This window comes from Rhipicephalus sanguineus, chromosome 4, assembly GCF_013339695.2.
Source record: "Rhipicephalus sanguineus isolate Rsan-2018 chromosome 4, BIME_Rsan_1.4, whole genome shotgun sequence".
NCBI classification, from domain to species: Eukaryota; Metazoa; Arthropoda; class Arachnida; order Ixodida; family Ixodidae; genus Rhipicephalus; species Rhipicephalus sanguineus.
The window spans coordinates 206507150-206515823 of record NC_051179.1 but is presented as its reverse complement, the minus strand read 5'-3'; positions in this window follow the sequence as shown (position 1 = coordinate 206515823).

The window sequence follows — 8674 nt, the reverse complement described above, 5'->3', positions numbered from 1 at the left end:
CGTTTTCTTCATATTTATTCATTTTTCAAATACTCTTCTAAACTTTAAACAACGAATTCTGGGCCCGTCCCCACAGTGGGATGTTCCATGGTGTAGAAAGAAAAACAAACAGAACAAGCACGAGAGGGGACGTGGTCGGGAGAGAAAGGCCAGAAGCAGAGGGATTCCTACGAGGAGAGGCGCGTGCAAGCAGTAGCAGCGGCACGATGTTAGCCCGATGGTGGCTAGCAGGGCTTCTGGCAAGGACGTGCCCCATTCTTCACAGCAACGCCCTGTGAGGTGCGGAGCGCAACCAGGATTCAAGCTAGGCCCAGCGACGTCATCCTCATGAGGACGTGCCAGACGGTCTACGGCTACGCCCCGCAGGCTGCACATCAAAGAACGAGCGGTACAGTCGCTGCGCAGACACGACGATGCTGTGACCTGACACTGCAGGGATTCCACTGTGCTGCCGACGACCGTGTAGCAATGACGCGACCGACTTCGCGGACGCGACGAGCCTTACGACTCGACAGCGGAGCCGCAGCTGGTCACACGTGATGCACTGTAAATATGACTACTAGTTTTTGGTACATAGTGCTTAATGGATTGTTATAGTTAATTTTGCGTGCCTTTTGCTACCTGGGTTCTTCATATTTGGGTTTTTCAGTTAGACAGAATTTTCGCGCTCCACAACGTTCGTGTGTCGTGTTCCATGACACACATGCTTGCCACATCCTCGAACATGAAGGAAGTGGTATGAGAGCGTTGAAGGAAAAGCGGGATTCTCCAAGGAGGCTGTGACTGCACTAAAACTGAAATGCTTTAGAAAGAGCGGGCGAGGCAATCAAGCTGTGGGCAGCCTCATATTTGACGAGATGTCAACTATACAGCAGGTTGAGTGGCAGAGGGTCACTTTGGAGGCTATGTAGACATGTCATGAGTCACCGCAGGTGGCTGCTTTCCATAGGCACAAGCTGCCTTTGTGATGATGGCTGTGTCCATTGATGGACATTGGAAACTTCCTCTTGCTCCTTCCTAGTTGACCGGCTTGTAGGTGAGCAGCGATCGAACTTAGAGAAAGCTTGCTGACAGCCCTTGAGGCAAGGGCTATGAATGTTTCACTGAGATGTGATGGTGCACCAGTACCATAGCAATGCTTCAGGTATTAGGTTACATTTTTGCAGACATTCAGTCGCTTAATATAACCTGCCGGCACACAGCTACTAAAGAACCAATTGCCGCATTTCTTGATCCCTGCCATATGCTAAAGCTTGAAAGAAATGCCTTGCACACCACAAATGTTTCATAATAAGGATCGATTATGATGACGATTACTGGGGTTTAGTGGCGCAAGGGCCATGGATGCCAAAGAGCGCCATGACTTTATGTGGTGCTAGCGATGACTAATGATTTCGATGACAGGGGTAGTAGTATTGCTGTATAAAGGCCTAAAATCACACGCCATGAAAATCCTAAAGGTGTATATAGAGTATCAAATTATGGCAGTGATATGTGATGTGATCTATGGGTGTGGAATGTAATACAAGTGAGAGATATGAATAAAAGTGAGAGATATGAAAATACACGAACTCCTCCTCAAGACCTTGAGGCCACAGGCAGGGAGGCAGGTGCTCTCTTTACTTTAGCTGCCGCAGCAGCAGCCTCTTTTAGATGGCCGTGCTACAGAATGACCGGGTAAATGATGTGAAAGTTATGAACTTCTTTCAAAAACGCGAATAGTGACTTATGTTTAAACACTGGTTCCCTACCGATGAACACTGATGGGTGAAATGGTATTTGTTGTCGGTAGGGTAATGGAAAGTTTTGTTTTCGAATTGTGTCTAATTCTTTACACTGTATTAAAATGTGAAGCACTGTTAGTGCTTCACCACATCTCTCACACAAAGGTGAATCGCCACCGCAGAGAAGCTATGAGTGTGTACTGTGTGTGTGTCCTGTCCTTGGCCTTGTAAGTATTACTTCTGTGCGGCGTGACTAGGACCATGGCGACCAGTTAACAAGTTGCGGCTTGATAACGTGTAGTTTATTTTCTGTGTGTCTATCCCATGTTCTCTGCGAAAATACCTTGAGCTTTCTTTTGAGGATGGGTTGTAGGTCTATTGGAGGGATAGCTATGGATGTATCGGGACAGTTTTCGTGGGCGGTTGCTGCTAGCTGATCCGCCAACAGGTTGCCTTGTATCTCGCCGTGATCTGGCACCCAGCACACTACGACATGCTGTTTCAGTGAGTAGATCGTGCTTAAAAGGGAGTATAGCGAGACAAGGACAGGATTTATGTGTTTTCTTTTCAGAGTTCTTAAAGCTTTCGCTACACTTAAGGAGTCTCTGTATATCACTGCACTTTGTAGATTTAAATCTTTGATGTGCTTGACAGCCGCAAGTATGGCATATGGCTCTGCTGTGAAGTTTCGTATTCGGGTGCAGACACCGGCGTGTGAAAAGGATGGTCAAATCGCTGCGTACAACACAGCAGTGTTAGACTTTGAGGCATCTGTAAAGAATTCACGGTATGAGTACTTGCGTTGTAATTCGAGGAAGTGTGTACGGATATGGGCAAGTGGCGCGTGCTTGGTAACTTCCATGAAAGAGGTGAGATGCACCCGCCCTATGTAGAAACGGCATTTCTTTCGTGCGGCGGAAGACGCTACGGCATTTTTTAGCTCAAAGCTCGACAGATACGACAGGCAAGTATTGCTATTTGAGGCACGTAATTTTTTCAAAAACTTACGTCGCAGTGACAGCTATTTTGTTATAAGAAAACAAAGTGTGTTTCGCAGTTCCGTTATTGCTCAACCCTTTCTTAAGTTCAGTGCAGTTTTAAACAGCTACTTAATTTTGCTATGCAAATCAACTGAGGTTTTTTTTTGTGCTATCAGATGCGAGCAACATGTCATTGAAGGCATATCTTCTGGGCTCTCTTTCCAGATGATTAAGACTGGCGGCCCATTACACGAACAAAATACTATTATTCTTGCTGCAAAAACTGCGCCAAAGCGCATTCATTTCTATTCCAAGTCTGCTCCTAAGCAGCATTTTTTCTGCTCGCAAAGTTGCTCCAAATCTTTCCGTTGGCTGGACCACCATTGAAGGTGTGCCAAAGTGACACTGTCGACAGTGGTGTGCGGAAGCAAATGTTTGCTGGACCAGATGAGCTATCCTGTAGCTTCCTAGATTACAACTCTCTGGTAGAAAATAACGATGCATTGATCGAACTGTGCGGAGTGGACATCAACATTTTTTCCATTCTCATATATTTACTGTCCCCTCGTGTTGAGAGAATAACTGATGTAAAGTCAGAAGAACTGCCTTTCTTGCAAAAGAAACAAGGTGTTTCTTTTGCAAGCATCGCACTCCTATTCGCGCTTTGCCGTACCATGGCCCGCAGGATACTTAGGCAAGTTACTTAGAGCAGTGCAGAGGTGGATACCATGCCCATCACTCACAGCTGTGCAGTCAAGTGCCTGAGTGTATTATGCGCCACTATCAGGTACAGGTGAGTGCACATAAATCTGAACAGAACAGCCATCCACTGTGGAACAAAGGCATGCACTGTTATAACACTAGAATGGCTGAAGTTTTTCAATAACAATCGGACTGTCACCTTTGTGTCTGAAGCTTATGGGGGAAGACTTCAGACGCCTGCATCACAGTAGAGTCTGAGTTTCTATACAACCAGGCGGCGCAGTTTGGCCGCCAGAGGCTTCACTGGCATAAGAGCACACGATGAATATAAGAAAGGTATTGTTATCGAGATTCCTTGTAGAAGAAGAACTTCAGCAGACATATCATAATGATTTAAGTGCGTTTTCATGTATCAAGGGTCATACAAAGTCTAAAGATGTTAATACTGTCAATTCTAGAGCACCGGTTGGACTCACACCCCACATGAGCGACATTGAGAGAATGTCCTGCAGCCTTGTTAACCAAGGACCCCAAATTCTTAATGTGTCTTAGGCTGCTGAGTGTGTATTTGAAGTCTTTGTACTGTCAGAAACTGTGAAAGCCTAGGTGAGATGAATGCAGCCGTGCAATGTCTGCGTCAAGTTGCATGGAGAGTGCTCCGTTCTGTTGTCGTGTGTCAAAGAAGCATAAGAAGTGCTTTGGCAGTCAAACTAACCAAACTTAAAGCATGCTGATGGAGAAGGACTCAGCACTCATAGCGAAAGATGTCACCAGTGACACTTGTGTTTGCTGTTTTCTTTCATTTGTTGTATTTCATGCTGCCTTGAAATGTCAAGGTTCTAATAGTTATATCTGTGATTTCACGTGCCAAAACCAAGATGTCATTATGACGGCATGCCGTAGTGGAGGGCTGTGCAAATTTTGACAATCTGGGATTCTTAACGATGCACCTAAGTACACGGCCCCGGCCTCTAGCATTCTCGCCTCCATCGAAAATGCGACCGCCGCGGCAACGTATGAACCCGCGACTTTCAAGTCAGCAGCGGAGTACTGTAACCACTGCACCACCACGGTGGCTGGGGTGGACAGCGTGTGACAAAGATGAGGCAACAATTTCCCCTCCATCTCATCGTCCTCGGCGTCTCCTCTTAGGCCCCTTCCGTGCTTTCTCATATTGTTTTTCTGCTGGTAGGCCTACCCGCACTCCAGCGAACAGCGCAACAGGCTGCGCTGGTAGGCCTCTTAACCTTCGTCGTGCTTTGGACGTTTTTGCGGTTATGTTGTGTTTCAGCGCTCTCGGAATGCAAGACCCACAAGCGTCACTTCCGATATGGTTCTGTTTGGCCAGACGTGCCGTTGTACCACAAATAATACATGATATCGTCACCTTCATAATTTTTCATTAGTTTCCGGCAGGTCAGACTCGTCATCCACTTAGAACAGCCATGGTTTTGCTGCAGCCCAGATTGAACACTTTGTTCCAAGACTGTGCTAAAATTAGTGTAAATGAAGTGCCCATTTTCTTTGAAGAGTATAATCATTGATCATGAAAACCAAGTGAGCTATGTTGCATACATAGATTATGTTAACGGTAGGCTGGCTCTGAAGAAGAATCTCCAGTATTATACTCAGGTGATGATCTGGCTGTATATATTAGGTATGACAGAAGCCAGTTTTTAACTGCGGAGTAGTTTAAAGGACCATCCTGTCATCGTCGTCTCATCTCTCGCGTTGGTGTCACGCAGGTCCCACGTTGATTCGACGGCCTCACGCGACGAGGCAGCTCGAAACAAGCGCGCGCTTCGTCTGCTTCGTCGTTGTGGTGGGGCCCAGGCTGAAATGTTCGATGTCATCGCGGCCATAGATGGCTGCCATGTTCGCATCACAATTCCCGCACAGTATAAGAAAGACCACTTCACAGGAACAAGTTTTTTCACCATCCTCCAGGTGGTCTGTGACGCGGGGACGGTGTTTACGGACGTGTTCATTGCCTTCCCTGGGAGAGCCCATGACACCGGGATACTGAAAGAGAGCTTCCTCTTCGAGAAGGCAGCGTCGAAGTTTGACGACGAGAAAATTACCAATATTCACATAACAAGAACGAAACATTTACAACTTGTTGAGTCAACATTTGCTCTGGTTAATTTATGTTGAGTCACACTGGCATATTCGCCAATACGGCACACTGCTGTAGGGTGTAGACATTACAATAATGTGGACACTTTACATATGTGCAATAAGTAAACACATCTGACACTCCGAAGAACACACACTGCATTTCTCCATGTACAGTTGCAGGTGGGAGGATGCCGCATATCCTCTGCTCCCATGACTGCTGCCACCTAACCGACGTGGCACAAGTAACTGGCAGCCACGGATGGGCTACTTCAACTATGTCCACAGCAGGCAGCGCGATGTCCCCGACGTTGCCTTTGCCTACTCAAGGGGCGCTTTCGGCGGCTAGAAAACATTGACGTAACGTCATTCTACAAGCTGTGAATATTGCGATGGCTGCTTCTGTGCTGAAAACCTTGCCCGAAAGCATGTTCGCATGATGGACGACGTGGACACGGCAGGCACCTACGAGGTATCCACCTTGGCAGTGACGTTGCGGGATGGCGTAGCGCAGAGTTTATCTTTGCGAATATGTCGTTCGTAGAATTTTCCAAGCTTCAGTTATGTAGCGTTAACTATTTTCATGCGGCCAGCTGGGATATATAACAGCTTCTTATCAATTTAGCTAATGTTTTTCACAGCTTCTTATTTATTTGGCTACTCTTTTGGTATATATGGATGAGAACGTGTCCTGTTATTACCTTGGAAACTGTTGTGTGCTCACATGTATTCTACTGGAGCGCCGATTGCAAGCAGGTTGATACTTAGAATTGTTTTCCAATTCTATACACACTGTGTCGTGCTTCACCCCTGTGTCGTGCTTTGCACAAGCATATTCTTTACTATATTTGTTCATTTTAACAAACACAACAGGCACGTCAGGTCGACGTTCACCTATTGATAATATCAATGCGAAGCAGGTCATTCTGTAATCATTTTATGTGCTTAGGGTGCGTAAGCGCGTGCTTATATATATCAGGTGAAGTAGGTGCTGTTTATGCTGCAGAGTAATAGGAGAACTAACAGACAGTTGCCTGCGTGCTGCAGAGGGCATTCTTCAGTGAATGCCTGTTTTCGTGAGTGAGGCTTCCAGACACACCCTTCGCGTATGAAACAATTCGTTTGTGGATACTTCGACTGAGCAACAGGTTATGTTGTTTATGTATTCTGTAAATACCGTTCTGCTTTGCTACATGAGTAGAACGTACTCGGTATGTACCATCTGTATAGGCGGTGCTCAGTGCCTATAGGGGCGCCACCGAATGTCGTGTAGCAGCGGCCGTTGGAACCGCAGGCGGGCTTCGTGCCGGAGACGCCTGCTTTCAGTGCAAGCACGGATGATGTGCGTGCACGCGACGTGCCGCTTTTGCGCCTCCGAAATAAATACTTCACCGGTCACGGTGTGCGCAAACGAACCGCACCTTATAATAGTGGACATGCGCCCGATTTCACAGCTGTATGAGACGACATGGTCACCATACGCGCCAAGTGTCTGCCACAGACCATGGCCTCCGAGATCAGGCGCGCAATCGCAGAGGCATGCACAGCTGAGCTGTAACGAGCTTCCCCTTGAAGTGGCGCTCATCGTAATTATGCCGCTTTCTTTATTATGTCCCAACCGCTAATGACATCATTTGTTGACGCGGGCACCATCGTTTTCTATGGACACACTAGCTTTGTTCACATGCCGTGTGTTTCATAGTAGACTTTGAGGAAGCGCTGTCGCGCCGGCGAATTGTTCGTACAGGTGCGGCCACGTGAAATGTCCGTTGGTAAAACTTCCAAACCATAACTATAAACTTGAGAAAATTAGCACATATAGGACTCCGGGAATAATTACGTCAGTTGGGTTCATTGGGTCATTTGATCTTTCGCCATTCAGAAAATGCTGGCTGCAGATCCTAGTGTTTTTCGTAGGCTCCATGGGGCTCCCGTCCTCTCTAAAAGGTCCATAAGGTTACAGAAAAGTGGAAGAAGCAAGCAATTAGTTATATGTACATATCTGCATATTCACAGTTTAAAGCAAATCCGAAGATTGGTCATAAATATTGCTTATCAACCACGTGCTTCAACGCAATGATTTTGTAAGGAGATACAAAGCTACAATGAAGCAACATAACATATATTCACCAGTTTTATGCAAAAAAAAGAAAACGCAGTGAGTGCTAGCACCACTAGCAAGGATAAAGAAAAAAATGGTTGATCCCTCTGTCGTAGTAATCGGAATAACACGAAAGTAAAGCGTGCCCGTGCAGAGGTGACCGTATGTTTACTGTACATTGATATAAGAGAGTTCGCACAATTGATATCTGGCAGCCATAGCGCCGTTTAACGTGGATGTGCCCACATTAATGGTTGGTGGTACACCTCCATCCCGACGACTAACGTCCATGTTAAACGATTAAACAAACCCTTCGGGTGGCTGTATTAGTTAACGGTGGGAAGATTAATCAGAGAACGAGGTGTGATAGCCAGAAGAGCGTCGCATATTGGACGCAGAACTTCGTCGCCATCCCGCGGCGTGTTAAAATGATTGAACACCATGGTCGGACTGGAGCGAAACGCAAAGCGCGTCGTGCCGCCCCGGTAGCCCGCCGCAACTTTTCTCGGGGCGAGCGCGTGAGCGGGGAACGCGGTGTAACAGCCAGGTGAGGCAGGCGCGCGTCGCAGAGCTCTTTTTTGCTTGAATTAGCGTGAAGCTATGAGCGAGGCCGAGGCCGACGCTTTTACGACGCTTGAGCTAAGTCGCACCTCGCGGTGTGTTAAGGGATGACAAAATCGAATTTCTATTGAAAACGCGCCGAATGAGACGGACGTGTAACGTGTTGCAGGTGCTAATCGCGGAGGTCATAGTAATGGCGCATTGCTTTACTTTAGTGCTCCAGAGGGCAACACCACCCCGCTGACCGGGGGAGTGGTAGATATGAAAGGCGCGTTTGTATAGCTCTAGAGTCTGTGACCGTGGCGCAGTGGATAGCGTGCCCGGCATCTGGTTTGCGGACCGAGCGGTCGTGGGTTTGATGCCCTTTGACGGAACATTTTAGGGGCGAAGCTCCTTATAGCATCACCTGGGTCGGTCGTCGCCCATCCGGCGATCAATCCCCGCAGTGTCGCGTTCTCCGTTCATTCCAATAGAATGCACCCCCCAAGAGT